At 49.2% G+C, this 17,209-nt stretch overlaps 1 protein-coding gene across 1 annotated transcript in view; it reads right to left on the minus strand.

Annotated features, from left to right (window-relative positions):
- The window catches only part of LOC140682109 (uncharacterized), a 38,884-nt gene extending 22,144 nt beyond the window's left edge, over nucleotides 1-16,740 (minus strand). The window contains exon 1 of the mRNA XM_072923031.1: nucleotides 16,541-16,740. The gene's annotated coding sequence lies outside the window, so the exon portion shown is untranslated. The remainder of the gene's footprint in view (nucleotides 1-16,540) is intronic.
- Nucleotides 16,741-17,209: the final 469 nt, after the last annotated feature.

Raw genomic sequence — 17,209 nt, forward strand, 5'->3', positions numbered from 1 at the left:
GTACTGAGGCAAGACATTTGGGATCCCTGTCACATGATCCTGTCATTGATCAAGGAATGATGAGGGGGGCTAACCCTCACAGCCTCTGGGCATGGGTTCTGGGAAGTGTAGCACAAAGATACCTGTGTGCAGATGATCTTTATATGCAGCAAACCCAGTGGAAGACTATAGAACAAGGGATCCAACGTCTGAGAGAAATGGCAGTGGCAGAGATTATCTTCTCAGATGAAATAACAACTAGGAATCCAGACTTGGTACCATGTACATCTGTGATGTGGCGAAAACTTGTACGGCTTGGGCCACATGAATACGCTTCTGCCTTAGCAATAATGAAGCAAGATGAGAGGGATGAGACCGTGCTTGAAATGGCAAGGAAACTCCGAGCATATGCAGATGCTGTACATGGCCCAACCCATGCCAGAATTGCAGCAGTGGAAACACGTCTGCAGAAATTAGAAGATAAGATAGAGGAGAATCATAAGAGACTCAGGGAAGAGATAAAGGAGGACCTTCTCCAAATCTCAGCAGTACAGATCAGAGGTTCTGGTATCCAACGCAGACGTTCCTCAGATGGTGAGAGAAGGTACACACCACGAACTGAGCTGTGGTTCTTCCTGCGCGATTGCGGAGAAAATATGAGGAAATGGGACGGAAAACCTACTGGTGCTCTGGCACAACGGGTGCATGAATTGAAGGAAGGTAAGACTCAGAGAGGAAGTGCCACCAAAAGGAGAGCAGCTCCAGTTGCCCGTAGCCAAACTGCCAGGCATGATGATGATGATGACATGTCTGATCCCCTTGAAGGAACCTCTAAGACATACGCCCAAGGCAAGAAGGATAACCAGGCTTAGAGGGGCCCTACCTCTAGCCAGGTAGAGGCGAGGGAAAACCGTGTTTTCTGGACTGTGTGGATTCGCTGGCCTGGCACATCGGAACCACAAAGATATAAGGCTTTGGTTGATACTGGTGCACAATGCACGTTAATTCCATCGAGACACGTAGGGGCAGAATCTGTCTCTATTGCTGGTGTGACAGGTGGATCACAGGACTTTACCATGGTGGAAGCTGATGTAAGTCTGACAGGAAATGAGTGGAAGAAACACGCTATTGTGACTGGCCCAGAGGCCCCATGTATTTTGGGCATAGATTGCCTTCGAAGGGGCTATTTTAAAGACCCAAAGGGACTCAGGTGGGCATTTGGGATAGCAGCTGTAGCGACAGAGGGCATCCAGCAACTGAACACCTTGCCTGGACTGTCTGAGAATCCAACTACAGTAGGACTTTTGAAGGGAGAAGAACAAAAGGTACCAGTTGCCACTTCAACAGTGCATCGTCGACAGTACAGAACAACTCGAGATGCTGTGGTTCCCATCCATAAGATGATCCGAGAGCTGGAGAGCCAAGGGGTGGTCAGCAAAACCCACTCACCCTTCAACAGCCCCATTTGGCCTGTGCATAAATCTGAAGGAGAATGGAGATTGACTGTGGACTACCGTGCATTGAATGAAGTGACTCCACCACTGAGCGCTGCTGTGCCAGACATGCTGGAACTCCAGTACGAGCTGGAGTCCAAGGCAGCGAAGTGGTACGCCACTATTGATATTGCCAATGCATTTTTCTCCATTCCTCTGGCAGCAGAATGCAGGCCTCAGTTTGCCTTTACATGGAGGGGAGTGCAGTATACCTGGAACCGACTGCCCCAGGGGTGGAAGCACAGTCCTACCATCTGCCATGGACTGATCCAGACTGCACTAGAAAAGGGTGAGGCTCCAGAACATCTACAATATATTGATGATATCATTGTGTGGGGGAACACAGCAGCAGAAGTGTTTGAGAAAGGAGAGAAAATCATCCGAATCCTCCTGGAAGCTGGTTTCGCCATCAAGAAGAGTAAAGTGAAGGGACCTGCTCGAGAGATCCAGTTCTTGGGAGTGAAGTGGCAAGATGGACGGCGTCAGATTCCTACAGATGTCATCAACAAGATCACAGCCATGTCCCCACCAACCAACAAGAAAGAGACACAAGCTTTCTTAGGCGCCATCGGTTTTTCGAGAATGCACATTCCTGAGTACAGTCAGATCGTGAGTCCCCTCTACCTGGTCACCCGCAAGAAGAATGATTTCTGCTGGGGCCCTGAGCAGCAGCAAGCTTTCACCCAGATAAAGAAGGAAATTGCTCATGCAGTAGCCCTTGGCCCAGTCAGGACAGGACCAGATGTGAAGAACGTGCTCTACTCTGCAGCCGGAAACCATGGTCTGTCCTGGAGCCTTTGGCAGAAGGTGCCTGGTGAGACTCGGGGCCGACCACTGGAATTTTGGAGTCGGAGCTACAGAGGGTCTGAAGCCAATTACACCCCAACAGAGAAGGAAATCTTGGCCGCCTACGAGGGCATCCAGGCCGCCTCAGAGGTGATTGGCACAGAAGCACAACTCCTCCTGGCACCCCGACTACCGGTGCTGGGGTGGATGTTCAGAGGAAAGGTTCCCTCCACCCACCATGCCACCAGTGCTACATGGAGCAAGTGGATTGCTCTCATCACACAGCGTGCCCATATTGGTAAGCTGAATCGCCCTGGGATTTTGGAAGTAATTACAAATTGGCCCGAAGATGAAAGTTTTGGTGTCGCAGATGAAGAAGAAGAACCAGTGACACGGGCTGAAGAAGCTCCACCATACAACCAGCTGCCAGCAGAGGAAACACACTATGCTCTCTTCACTGACGGTTCCTGTCGCATCGTAGGGATGAATCGGAAGTGGAAAGCAGCTGTATGGAGTCCCACACGATGGGTTGCAGAGGCCACTGAAGGAGAAGGTGGATCAAGCCAGTTTGCTGAACTCAAAGCCGTTCAACTGGCCCTAGACATTGCAGAAAGGGAGAAGTGGCCAAAGCTCTACCTCTACACTGATTCATGGATGGTAGCCAATGCTCTGTGGGGGTGGCTAGAGAGGTGGAAAGAAGCTAACTGGCAGCGTAGAGGAAAACCAATTTGGGCTGCTGAAGAGTGGAAAGATATCGCTACCCGGGTAGAGAAGCTACCTGTGAAGGTTCGCCATGTAGATGCCCATGTTCCCAGAAGCAGAGCTAATGAAGAGCAGCAAAACAATCAGCAGGTAGATCAGGCTGCGAAGATAGGGGTATCAAAGATAGACCTCGACTGGGAACACAAGGGAGAGTTGTTCCTAGCATGATGGGCCCATGATGCCTCAGGCCATCAGGGTAGAGATGCCACTTACAAGTGGGCACGAGACCGAGGGGTGGATCTAACCATGGACAGTATTTCTCAGGTTATCCATGACTGTGAGACATGCGCTACCATCAAACAGGCCAAGCGGGTGAAGCCCCTATGGTATGGTGGGCGGTGGTCCAAGTACAAGTATGGGGAGGCCTGGCAGATTGACTACATCACACTGCCCCAGACACGCCAAGGCAAGCGCTACGTGCTCACAATGGTAAAAGCCACCACTGGATGGTTGGAAACCTACCTTGTGTCTCATGCTACAGCCCGTAACACCATCCTGGGCCTTGAAAAGCAGGTCCTTTGGAGGCATGGTACCCCTGAGAGGATTGAGTCAGACAATGGGACTCATTTCAAGAATAGCCTTATCAACACCTGGGCTAGGGAACATGGCATTGAGTGGGTGTACCACATCCCCTACCATGCACCAGCTGCAGGCAAAGTGGAGAGGTACAATTGACTGTTAAAAACCACCTTAAAAGCATTGGGTGGGGGATCTTTCAAAAATTGGGAGCAACATTTAACAAAGGAGTCATGGTTTGACACTGGCACAATGCCAGTGCCTTCCATGAAAATGGAATTTCTCAACTGAATGCTGTGAAATGCGATCGAGAACAGAGCAAAGCAGGCCTAAGCTTAATAATAAGAAAAAAAACTTTATTAAACTACTACTACTATGCTACTATAAAAGAGGGGGGGAAAAAAGAAGAAAGAAAACACACACAGTTCAAAATGAAAACCTTTTAAAGAATTCTTCCTCCCACCACTCAACTTCAACAAACCACAGTGAGACACAATCTGGACCCCAATCAGGTTTCCACCCTCCAGATAATCAACACCCAGTCCATCTGCAGGGAGAGAGGAGTCTCTCTTGTGCCACAGAACCCCCAAGAAATACAGCTGCCACATCCTGTGCTTCCATGTCACCACATGGCACCGCCCGGAGAAAAAAGTTTGCCAGTGGTGACCCTCTCCTTTCCATGCACGGTGCTCTCACCACTAATGCATGGATGGACAGACTGCCTTTTAGGATTTTTCCTTTCAAGGATGCCCTGCCAAGAGGGAAAAAACAACAGTTCAGTTTTTCATTTTTGGGACCAACAGTCCCCCCCATTTTCCCCTGGGGCCGAGGATCTACGAACAGACATCTTCTTCTCTTCTTCCTCTCTGAAGACAGGGGGCACCACCACAAACTTCCTTAACTTTTCCCTGTTCGCTTCACTTCTGTCTTTTCCCAGCTGAAGCATGGTCTCTTTGGCTCACCAGCATCTTCCTAAAATACAGTCTCTCTTTGGAGGAGAAGATCAGTTCAATCTGTGGCTACCAAGAAGAAGTCCAGCCAAACAGCCACTCTATCATCTCCTCCCACCTAGAATTTGTCCTTCCAACCTCCCGGGTCCCAGGCTGTTTCTCTTCCTCTCTTTTTCAAACTAGGGAGGAGAAAAAATTCACAAAGCTTTAATTTCTCAGGAAGGGTTAAAAGTCCCAACTTCCAGAGATGGCTCGCTGCCCAGGCTCCAGCTCCCACAGCCCGGCTGGGCACCTTGCGGCCCCCCCCGCTCTTCTCCTTCCCCGCGGTGAACTGCTGGCAAAACCACCGCCGTCTCTTTTTCTCTCTTGGGAGAGAGAGACTCTGGGGGGAACGGAGACATCCCAGATTTCTCCACCCTTCCATCTGCAGGGGGCCAACCCGGGTTCCAGTCCCTTCACCCTTGGGCCTACCTCCGAAGGCCACATGGCTTCTCCCCTCCCCCACCCAGCTCGTGGCCGGGCAGGGGAGAGTCCTGCACTGACCGCTGACCGGAACTCAAGAGAGCGAGTTCTCCTGGGAATTCTGCTTTTAACCTCCCTGTGTCCTCAGAGGCGTGTCTACCTTCAATTGGTGAATGTCTAAATTGACTTCTTCCTTCCGGAAAAATTCTTTTTCCGTGTCAAACCACGACAAAAGGCCACCTGGTTAGTTAACAGCCGAGGTTCCACCAATCGAGCGGGTCCTGCCCAGTCTGAGCCCCTGAATATAGTAGACGGAGATAAAGTCCCAGTGGCACATGTCAGAGGTTTGTTAGGGAAATCAGTGTGGATCAATCCTGCCTCGAGTACAGACAAACCCATTCGTGGGATTGTCTTTGCTCAGGGACCAGGTTGTACATGGTGGATAATGCAGAGAGATGGAACAACACGATGTGTACCTCAGGGAGATCTGATTGTGGGGTGAAACTATTGTGCAAATATCACTGTTTGCTGGATGTTACTGCCAATGTCTGTGCATGAAAACACACAGACATGAGAAAGAAGGAAATGTGTAAGTGTCAAAGGTTTGAGCAAGTGAAACAGAAGGAAATGTGTAAGTGTCGAAGGTATGGAGTTTTTACATGATGTTGAAGATATGGAGATAAGGGGTGGAATGTCCTAGGGTGACTGTTATGGTGTTTGTATCTCCAATCGTGTGTTCTGTTTACGTTTGATATTATGTTCTGTGCTTTCAGAAGTGACTCTGAAAGTGAAGGTTTGTTTTGCCTTGTTATCATCTGGTTCACCTCCCCCCATGGTTGGCTGTCTAGAAAAGGCTAGGGCTGGCTGGCTGGCTTTGCTTTGCTTGCTTGCTTGCTTGGCTTGCTTGCTTTGCCTGCTTTCTTGCTTTGCTTCCTAGTTAGGTTAGCTAGCAGTCCAATTCTTTCCCTGGACTGTTGCTTTTTCCTTTCCTCTTTCTGAATATCATCCAACCTGCTCTGGACTGGGATCTGGGAAACACCAAGGAACACCAGGAGCCTGCATTTTGTGATCTGCAGCAGCCATCCCCAGTGCTGGAGAGCAATCCCCAGCGTCCAGACCCGGGCGACCACTCCCAGGAAAGACCTTCTGGATTTGTTCATCTCTTCAGAGGGGTGAAAGAGTTTTGTTGTCATCTAGTGTTGTTAATTGTTTTGGTGCTGGGGAGTGCTTTGTTTGTTGAATAAACAGGTTCTTTTCCACTTCTCTCGCAGAGGAAATTTTTCCCTGAACCAGATGGGTGGGGAGGGGCCGTGGGGGTTTAGTTCCTGGGTTTTCCCCAAATTTGCCCTAAACTAGGACACTCATCAAAGATCCGGAGACTTGGCAGCTAGAAGGACCCCACGAGTTAGTCACCTGGGGACGGGGATATGCCTGCGTGTCCACGCCCTCAGGCCTGAGATGGGTCCCGTCCAAATTTGTCCGGCCATATGTCCCCAAACACCAGACTGACAAGGAAAAGGATCCTCAGGTGAGGCATGCAGCCCTCCGCAGATGGAGAAAGTCTCCCCCTTTCCTTTTCAATTCAACACCTTCTCTCTCAGAGCCTTCCCTTACACCATCCAGTTCCCTAGACTCACTCTTCCCTTTTGACTAAGATCTCCTCTCCCTAGAATGCTGATTAATGTTCCAGTTGTTTTTCAGACGTAAGCTTCGTCCCTCTTGCAAGTGACTGGCTAAGGTTGCTTTGAAGGATGAAGTCTCACAGGTTGAATCCAATCCATTTCAGAAACGGGACTTATGTTGCTGTTAACACTCATTGTTCTTATTATAAGTTTTAGTAGTGTTAAAAGGTTTAAAGGCCATCAACTCCACCGTGCATATCAACCACGCCGTCTTCCCCGCCCCATCAGAGCTGACACTGCTCGACGCGAACAGCCAGAAAAAGAACCAAGAAGAACACCCAGAGGACATCGGGTTCAACGATGGGGAACAGGACTGCAAATCTCCCGTTTAAGTTATTTTCCGTTCTTTTCTTTTTAAAAAATAGAAGAGGGAGATGCGGAGTTGTGTTATTATATGTTTTACCCCATTTATATTATGCATAAGTTCGTTCCATGTACCCCCAGTGCTCTGTAACGACCCCCCGGGTCTTCCCATCTCTCCCCGCGGTTTGTGGTCCCCGAGAAACTGCAAAGTCACTGTGTTTACCCCCCAGATGCCTGTCTGTCACTTGGCATCCCTTCCCCCCACCTAGAATCTTCTGCCCGGGACACTGAGGGATAGGCAGACAACCTGGGACCCTCCACCTGTCTGCCCCCCATGGGATGTACCCGTGCACCCCACTGCCCTCAGACCCCCTGTGGCGTTACCCCATTGGCTGCCCCAGTTTTCCCCTGTCCTGTACTTAATCTGCGGGCGCGGCACACCCGGGGTTTTTCTCCTGGCAGGCACCCGCCGCCGCCCCGCCGCCGCTTTTCTCCTGGCCGGCACCCATGCGTTACCGCCGCCGCTCCGTCCGTGCAGCCCGCCGCTTCTCTCGGCTGGCTCCGGCGCGCGCCGCCCCGGCCCGCTCGGCAGTGCGGCACAGACAAACACCGGTGCGGCAAGCCGCGGCCCCTTCGGTTATTGCTTTCCCTGTTGGGTTGCAATAAAACGGAATTTTGCCCCCGGGAGAAAAGTTTCTCTCCTTTTATTCGCCGTGGTCCTGCCGCTTGCTCTCAGACTCACGCAGCCCCGCCCAAAGCCCGCGAGGGCTCAGCAGGAGGAACGGAAGCTGCCCGCGCTCCCCTTTCCCCCCGGAGCTAGCTGGGATAAGGGGGGGGAAAGAGATCATACAGCAGTCAAGTTTGCCTGTTTGACCACCCAGCACTCTAGATGGCCCAATTCACCTAGAGCTTTGGCTGCTGCAACCCACAGAAGTAACAGGGGCACAGCAACTCTTTTTGACTTGGCCCAATGAAAACTTTCTGAGTTACAATTTGGGTCCAGATTGTCTGCACTCCACGTTTGAATTTTGTTTGCCAATTTGTTTTTGTGCGTCCATTCAGCAATTAGAGTTTTTTGGGTGTCAGTACAGACAACCGCCCTCCTAAAAGCCGAGAAGGAATTCCTGCCTATGCCAAATCCCCACAAATCAAGTACAATCCCTTAGGGAGGCTTTTGGGACCTGAGTGAAATGGGTTGTCTGCCCCAATACGGCTTGTATTCTGACACCACCTTCTTGCGGTAAACTCCCCATGATATAGTTTTATGATGTGGTACTCGTTAGTGCTAAAAGGTTTTGGGAGGACAGAAAAATGTATGCAGTAAGGTGCAGGGGAAGAACCCAATGGCTCTTACTCTTGGGGCTCCTGAGCTATCTTGGGCAAACCACACAACCACTCGTCTAAGGATTTCATGATCACCACAGCTAGCCTCTGATGATCTTTTTGTGGTCGGGGGGTATGCGACTCTGGAATTTCGTTGGACGAATGTTTGTCCAAACATATTGGAAATTCGCCAGCCTGCAATGGAATTTCTACCAGATGGAGGGCATAGGATTCTTTTCTGCTGCAGTGGACAAGCAAATGTTTTCCGGCTGAAGTGTCTGTGCCAGGGTCACCCAAATGTTTTGATGCAGCTGAGGGACAATCCATGCAGCTGCCTGACTGTTCAGCATAAGCAAGATGACAATTTGGATGGGGTTCATGACAGGGTTGAGTGGAAGGTGGGTTTTCTCTAAAAGGAAACATAAACATTTTTAAAACATGTTAAAAGTTTCTGTTTCTGCTGGAAGGAATTCACACTTAGGAAAATTGTCTTTCTTCCATTCGGCGGTGTGTTCTCTTTGAAGCATCAGCTACTTGCTTCTCATCCCCTTCTGTCTGACCTGGATTCTTGGGGACAAAAGGTTTCACCCACTTCTGGGGAATCCACCGAGGGCCTGAGGGAATAGTCACACGCGCATAGCCACAACCCCAGGTCACGAGCTCATAGGGAACCTTGGTTTCCCAAGTTTCTGGATCCCAAATCAAGACTGGTGGATGCTGAGACAATTTGAACAGATTTCTGCTATTAAAGTGACGTAAAACTGATGGACTCATGTTTTCAAATTAACAGTTCAGAAAATTGATGGTAAACATGGCTTTACAGAGCTTCTCCCGCGGAGACATCCACGCAGTTTAACTGCTATGCTTATGCAAGACTTGCGTGAGTGTCTGGTGTGCACGCTCAACCACAGCTTGACCGGTGGGGTAGTGGGTGATGCCAGTCTTATGTTCCACTCCCCACTGCTGGAGAAATTCCAGGAACTCCTTGGATGCATATGCTGGGCTATTATAATTTTTGATTACTTTTGGGATCCCCAATACTGAAAAGGCTTGCACTAGGTGCTGTTTGGCATGCACAGCCTTTTCTCCTGCATGGGCAGAGGCATACACTGCACCTGAGAATGTGTCACTGCTTACATGAACATATTTGAAGCGACCAAAACTCTGAATGTGTGTGATGTCTGTCTGCCACACCTCACAGCTGCCAAGGCCCTGAGGGCTTACTCCCATGCCCATCGATGGCATGGCCTGGAGCTGGCAGTTGAGACAGTAGGTTACAATGGCTCCAGCCTGACTCCGTGTTAGCTGGAACTGTCGGATCAGACCTGGCACATTCTGATGGTAATGTTGGTGACTCAGCTTTGCCTGTTGGAAGACGTCAGGGTGACGTGCTTTTTCGACTGGTGCAGCAAGGGAGTCTGCCTGGTGATTCCCCTCGTCAATCTACCCTGGCAACCTCCATGTGAGGTGTATGACCTCACATGCAATGACAAAAAATGGATGCTCTCGGTGAGAGATTAAATCAATCAGCCTTGAGAGCAATCTGAAGAGATGTTCATTCTCTATTTCTTTGAGACTAGCCTGTTCCACCCTTGACACTACCCTTGCTACGTAGGCAGGGTCTGTTACCAAATTTATTTGTTCCGAGAACCTCTCAAAAGCTCTTACCACTGTCCCCAGTTCAGCCACCTGGGGGGATCCCTCCACAAACACAATATCAGCTTCCCATTGCTGAGTCTGTGAATTTCCCCAAGTCATCTCCGACTTGCGGGAAGCCCCAGATGCATCCGTGAATGGTGTGAGAGCATCGAGTGGCCTTCAACGACTCTTATCCTGAGGAATGAGGTGGAATTCCTCATTCAAAAACTTGTGAGATGGGGCATGGACTGATATTTGTCCCCTGTAGCTGTCCAGAGATAATTGGAGACTGGCATTGCTCTGGAGCAAATGCTCAAACATCACTTTGGTCAGTCTCTCAGGAGACTTCCTTCCCTCCTCAGAAAGTCTGACTGGGAGGTGAATGCATGCAAAATCACAACAAGCCAATTCACACAATCTCACCCTGGCCTTCCAAATCAGCTTTGCTATTTGCTCTTGTGGCTCAGTGATGGTCTTGGATGTTTGATGGGAGAGGAAAACTCATTCTATGATCAAGAGTGCATCCTTCTGTCCCTCGATCCATTGGAAAATCAACCCATGCAAATGTGGCAGCTTTCCTAGAACAATGAACTGGAAAGGCACATTTGGTTCGCACCGATGAGCCTGCCTCTCTGTCAAGGCCTTCTGTACCTTTTCGATTGCTGTCTTTGCCTCAGGGGTCAGTTCCCTGGGGGAGTCCTTCTCCCTCTCCCCCTTCAATAAATTGAAGAGAGGGTCGCGATCCTCATTTGTGAGGCCAAGCAAGGGTCTTACTCAATTCAAAGAACCACAAAAAGAGTGGAGATGGGCTAGCGTTCTCGGGTTGCAATTAATCTCCAATTTCTGTGGGACAATGGTCCTTGCAGTGATTTCCAAACGCAGGTATTTCCAAGGTGGCATCTTTTGAACTTTGTCTTCCTGCAATTGAAATCCAGCAGAGGTTAAAATCTCAACCACTAGGTCAAGTGTGTGTTGGAGTATAGAGTCATTGGGGGGACACACAAGCTTATCATCCATTTAATGACAGATGATGGTGTCCTTTCTCTCTGCGCGTACCGGAGACAGTAGTGAGGCTACATATTGTTGAGATATGAATGGACTAGATTTTAGATCTTGGGGCAAAACTTTCCAATTATAGTATTTCATTGGCGCTTTTCGATTGATGGTGGGAACTGAGAATGCGGACCTTGCGGCGTCTTCAGGGTGCAATGGAATTTGGAAGAAACAGTCCTTGATATCTAAGACAGCCAATTGCCAATCTCGAGGGAGCATTGTTGGACTAGGCATCCCTGGTTGGAGTGGACCCATGTCCTCTATAATTTTTTTTATTTCTCGGAGATCACTTGTCCTTCCTCGGTTTCTTTATTACAAGGACTGGGAAATTCCAAGGTCTATCTGTCTCTTCTATGTGTCCTTGAGCCAGTTGTTCCTCCACAAGTTTCTCAAGTCTCTTGAGTTTCTCGATACTCAAAGGCCACCGTGCTACCCACCTTGGGGTGTTATCCAAGCACTTTAACTTGTGGGCAGGGCGCCTCACAGTGGCTACTTCCAAAAATCCTGGGGTGTCTTAAGAATGATCAACTGGACTCCCCACTGGGACATGGTGTCTCTCTCCCACAGAGGGGCCTTATACTCTGCAAGAAATGGATGAACCCTTGCCAATTTCCCATCAGGTCCCTCAATTTGCACAATGCTTTTTGAAGCCTATGCCAATGTGGTTCCTCCTATGCCCTGAAGTTTGCCTGCCACAGATTGCAACTCCCAATGTGATGGCCACATGGTCCTAGGTATTACAGTGATATCTGCGCCCGTGTCTAGCATCCCCTCCACATGAAGGTGCTCTAACCCATGGGCTAGGTTGCATGCCACCAAGGGTTTATCCTCTCCCACCACCTCTGCTCAGTAGACTTCTGGGGATTTTATTTCTGCTGTGATTTCTACTGGGGTGGGAATGGCCTGGGCAAGAATTTGTCCCTTTTCTAGGTAAAATGGTGGGTGCATGCAGCGTGCCAACAGCATAAGGCTTGATATCTTTCCCTTAGTAGTCATGGGAACTACCTCAATCTTCGAAGGTGTGTGTGTGCTGCGTCCCTAATAACAAAATACTCACTGTCCGGTCCTATGTGGTAAACCTTCAGGTCCTGTGAGATGTTTGACAGGTCCACTATTATGACTTCCCAATCAGTAGATCTCAAATGAAAACCTTTGGTAACCACGAGCCAAAATCAGCTTAGCAGCTGCCAAACCTTATTAGTTGAACATTTGACATTTTTATTTTTCTGCCCCGTCCCACCTTGGGTCCTGTCCTCCCCCTTTTTTGTTGAGAAATATGCATTTTCTCATGTGGGTCCCACTATATTTATATCTTTGTGTGTAGTTGTACTGACAGCGGGTCCACGCTGTACATTCAGGGTTTTTTTGTTTGTTGAACTTCCTCCATTTCTGGTTCTGGGGGCAGGTTCTGGCGAAATGTCCTGGTTTCTTGCAAATGAGACAGATGATGTGCTGCAGCTGGTCTGGTGACATTAGTTGCCTCCTTGGACCTGGTACCTCATTTGCAGCAGGCTGTGGGTGTACTGATCCTGTATTTCTGTCAGGGGTACTGAACAGTTCTGCTTTTCTGGTGTAGGCTTCAATCATCTGTGAAAGAATAGGTGATGGGTCAAGGGGGTGGCTGAGGATAATTCTACGACAGGTCTCATTCGCATTCCTCTAAGCCATGTCTTTAATCAATTCTGCCCGTACCAGTGGATCTTGTACCTGTCTCTCAATTTGTGTTCTTAACCCATCCACGAACTGTAAGAAGGTCTCAAAGGAAACTGTTTAATGTTAACATAACTGCCCTTAGCTTCAATTGTTGGTAGCTGATAAAACGTTTTTTTCTGCAGCATTACAGATCTTATCTAAAACTGATGTAGATAACACTCGAGTTTGTTTTTCTGGACAGTGCCAGTCACCTTTACCACACAGGTGGTCTTTTGTAATAGAATTACCATCATTATCATGTGCTTCACCAGGAGTTTGGTGAATACTCTAATACTGCTGTTAAAGCCACTTTCCATCTGTCTTCCCAGAGTCTGTATTCCGAGGGCGATAACAGACATCTAAACAAATCTTTAATATCCTTGGGTACCATCTCACTTGAATTAAAGGTTGCCCTCATCATTCCTTTGAAAATCTCACTCGACTTCCCAAATTCTCTCTGTATTTTGCAGATCTCCATTTTATCTCTATAGGGTAACAGTTGGTAAGCCCTAGTACCCTATCTCCTACCAAGATATACAACAGGTGCTACAGAGAGTATGCTTTCATCAGCATTTTTCTGAGTTGCAAAAATTTCTGCTGCTCTTCCAGTGCCCGAAGAAGCAGGAGGTGAAATGCACAGGGCTTATGCCTGGATTAATGTTCAGCTTTTTATTAAAAAGTTTAGCTGGGCAGGGGGCTCAACACAGAGCTCGCAGCCTGTCCCTGGAATCTCCATGGCTCACTGGTAGCTGGAGGTGAAGAGGTGTGCAGTCTGTATCTGAAGTCCCAATCAGCAGGCCGTCTTTCCTCCTTTCCTCCTGGCACACTGGTAGCCAGAGGGTGAGGGGATGTGCAGAGCCTGCTGCCGAAGTCCAGCAGCAGCTATCCCTTCTTCTACCCTCCTGGTAACACCAGGAAGAGTAGCTCCTTTGCCCCTGCTTCCCACAGCCCAGTCCAGTCTGGTCCTCTGCAGGTTATGGTGACAGGTCAAACACAGACTAGGGATGTGGTTCCCTTTTCCCCAACCAGCACACCCATCCAGCTCCCTCCACTGTGCCCAGCTTTTCCATTTAGGGGTGTTTTTCATCCCCAAAACCCCCTCCCATGATTCTACTGGTCTCCTTATTTTGCATCCCAGTCCTAGAATGGTAGTGGGGGGGGGGGGAGTAGGTGATTCCCAGGAGCAATTAGCTAATTAACATTTCAGTGTCAGTACTTAGTTCAAGCCAACTGTCCCAGCAAGGCTGTTTGGTTCATAACAGAGGGATTCCCTCCCCCACCCCTTAAAGCCTGGTGAGAGACAGCTCTGTACCCCTCTCCCGGGGTTCCCTTGCTGCGATGGAATCCCTCCCCCCTCCGGTGCTGTGGGCTGGGCTTGGCTCCCCCCCACCGCCATCCGGCTTAGAGGTTGGTAAGGTGCCCCCCCTTCCTCCATTTCCATGGCAATTCGAAGAGAGGCACAGGGAGGAAGGATGGGGTGGGGCCGACGGAGGCCGGAAGGAATTGGGGAAGGGATAGGGGGTCGAGGAGGGGATTTGGAGGAAGAAGTGATTATGGGAAGAAGGAGGAAGCACATGGCTTGCTCCATTGTTCTGCAGCATGTGCTCCGCAATTCTCAGAGACCCTGTCACATTGCCAGGGCTCTGGGAGGAGAGTATTTCACCTTTGGAGCAGTCAGAACTGTATTCCTGAGAAAAACCAGGTGCGATGGGAGGATACAGGGTAGATGGTCCTATTTCAGGACCAGGATACTGTGGAGGCACAAGGGAATCTGCAAAAGGGTTGGTAGAACTATTTGTCTGTGTCTGCATGCTTTTTTTTCACTTCTAAAATCTGTTTTCAAGCTTGTAAAAATATTGGAATAAACAGAGAAGCTTTGTGATCTCCATTTTCTACTTTTAAGGTTAATATCTGTTCAATTTGATCCCAAAATGAAACACAATTCATGTCTTGAACGGTAAAATTTGGTAATTCAGCTGTGTCGTGGTTTGACACGGAAAAAGATTTTTTTCCGGAAGGAAGAGGTTAATTTGGACATTGACCAATTGAAAGTAGACATGCCTCTGAGAACACAGAGAGGTTAAAAGCAGAATTCCTAGGAGAACTCTCTCTCTTGGGTTCTGGTCAGCGGTCAGTGCAGGACTCTCCCCTGCCCGGCCACGAGCTGGGTGGGGGAGGGGAGAAGCCATGTGGCCTTCGGAGGTAGGCCCAAGGGTGGAAAGACTAGAACCGGGCTGGCCCCCTGCAGATGGAAGGGTGGAGAAAATCTGAGATGTCTCCATTCTTCTCAGAGTCTCTCTCTCTTTCAAGAGAAAAAAAAAGACAGCGGTGGTTTTTATCAGCAGTTCACCGTGGGGAAGGAAAAGAGCGGGGGGCCGCAAGGTGCCCAGCCGCCTGTGGGAGCTGGAGCCTGGGCAGCAAGCCATCTCTAGGAGTCGGGACTTTTAACCCTTCCTGAGAAATGAAAGCTTTGTGAAATTTTTCTCCTCCTTGGTTTGAAAAAAGAAGAAGAGAGACAGCCTAGGACCTGGGATGTTAGAAGGAGAAATTCTAGGTGGGAGGAGATGATAGAGTGGCTTTTGGCTGGACTTTTTCTTAGTAGCCACAGATTGAACTGATCATCTCCTCCAAGAGAGACTATATTTTAAGAAGATGCCGGTGAGCCAGAGACCATGCTTCAGCTGGGAAAAGACAGAAATAGAGCGAACAGAGAAAAGTTAAAGAGGTTTGTGGTAGTGCCCCCTGTCTTCACAGAGGAAGAAGAGAAAATCTCTGGTCTTAGACCCTCAACCCCAGGAAAAAATAGGGGGGACTGTTGGTCCCAAAAATGAAAAACTGAACTGTTGTTTTTTTCCCCTCTTGGCAGGGCATCCTTGAAAGGAAAAAACCTAAAAAGCAGTCTGTCCATCCATGCATTAGTGGTGAAAGCACTGTGCATGGAAAGGAGAGGGTCACCACTGGCAAACTTTTTCTCTGGGCAGTGCCATGTAGTGACATAGAAGCACAAGATGTAGCAGCTGTGTTTCTTGGGGGGTCTGTGGCACAAGAGGGACTCTTCTCTCCCTGCAAATAGACTGAGTGTTGATTATCTGGAGGGTAGAAACCTGATTGGGGTCCAGATTGTGTCTCACTGTAGTTTGTTAGAGTTAGGTGGTGGGAGGAGGAATGCTTTGGAAGGTTTTCATTTTAAATTGTGTGTGTTTCTCTTTTTTTCCCCCTCTTTTATAGTAGTATAGTGGTAGTAGTTTAATAAAGTTTTTTTGTTATTAGGCTTGAGCCTGCTTTGCTCTGTTCTCGATCGCATTTCACAGCATTCAGTTGAAAAATTGCATTTTCATGGGGGGCACTGGCATCGTGCCAGTGTCAGCAGACAAAGCGAAGTAGGTGCTTATTTGGGAATGTAACATTGGTTAAAATATTGTTAAGGTGTTTTAATGTACTCTTTTGCTGGACCGATAACTCTACGCCCATATTTAAATGTTATCTGTCCACTATCTACCCCCAGACACAAAGCACAGCACGAATTCCCCGCTTGCAGAGTGAGAGCACCGGAAGCGGGGGATGGGGGGAACCGCGGAGCCGGCGAAGTCGTCTCCTGCCGTTTTTTCTCTTTTTCTCAGTCCCCCAGGGGCACGGAGTGGGTCGCCCCGCCGCCTTCCTGGCGTTAGAGTATCCGTCCCGTGGTTTCCCCACCCCCAAACACAGGGTCTGTCGTTCGGAGCGGCTCCGCCGGCACAGGGCTCTGATCCGCAGAGAACTCACACAAACCCGCCCGTTGTTACAAGCTGCGAGCACAGGGTCCTAGCTTACCGCAGCTGCAGTTTCCACGGTCGCTATGGTAACCCCTCCCCTCCAGCTAGGGGGGTTTCCCGGGAACACCGCGATACGGGGGGGTTCTTACCAATCCTTTCGGACCGTGGTTCGTGTGTACACGCGTCAGGAGGTCCCTGCTCCGTGTCGGTTCGTCTCTAGGTGCCGAGCTGAGTTCCCAACCCTCCCCCGTCACTTACACCCACACAAAAGCAGCTAATAAGCAACAGGGTAGTTGAAATACCCCAAAGAGTTTTCAAGACCCTCAAATAAGGGCTCCAGCTTCTGCGTGGGCTTTTAATAAACCCACGTTGGGGGCCAACTGATACACCTACCCCCCGCAGCCCCCCGAAGTTACCAGGCTAGCCCAGATCTACGAGGCCTTGGGGGGAAGTGTACTAGGAGCAGGGTAAAGATTTCAAAAGAGGCTCCAACCCCCGATGTGGTCCAGAATGTTTATTCCATAGGAGGAAGGGGGAAAGAGAGTGAACCAGGAAGGGACAGAGCCTTATCTAGGCTCAGTACAGGAGGGGCTACTTGGCTCCTAGCCAATTAAGTCAGGAAAGGAAGGAAGGGTCATATTAACAGATCACATCTATAGGGGTCTCTGGGGAGGGAGAAACCATTCCCCAGAGCAATACAAAAAGTATCCACACTAAATACTTCCAAGGAGGGATTATCTGATTTTTTTAAGGGGTAATTTGTAGCCCATGCTAAGACTGAGATATTGAAGAGTATCTTGCAAATATGAATCATCCTG

Source organism: Taeniopygia guttata, chromosome W, assembly GCF_048771995.1.
Source record: "Taeniopygia guttata chromosome W, bTaeGut7.mat, whole genome shotgun sequence".
Classification (NCBI taxonomy): Eukaryota; Metazoa; Chordata; class Aves; order Passeriformes; family Estrildidae; genus Taeniopygia; species Taeniopygia guttata.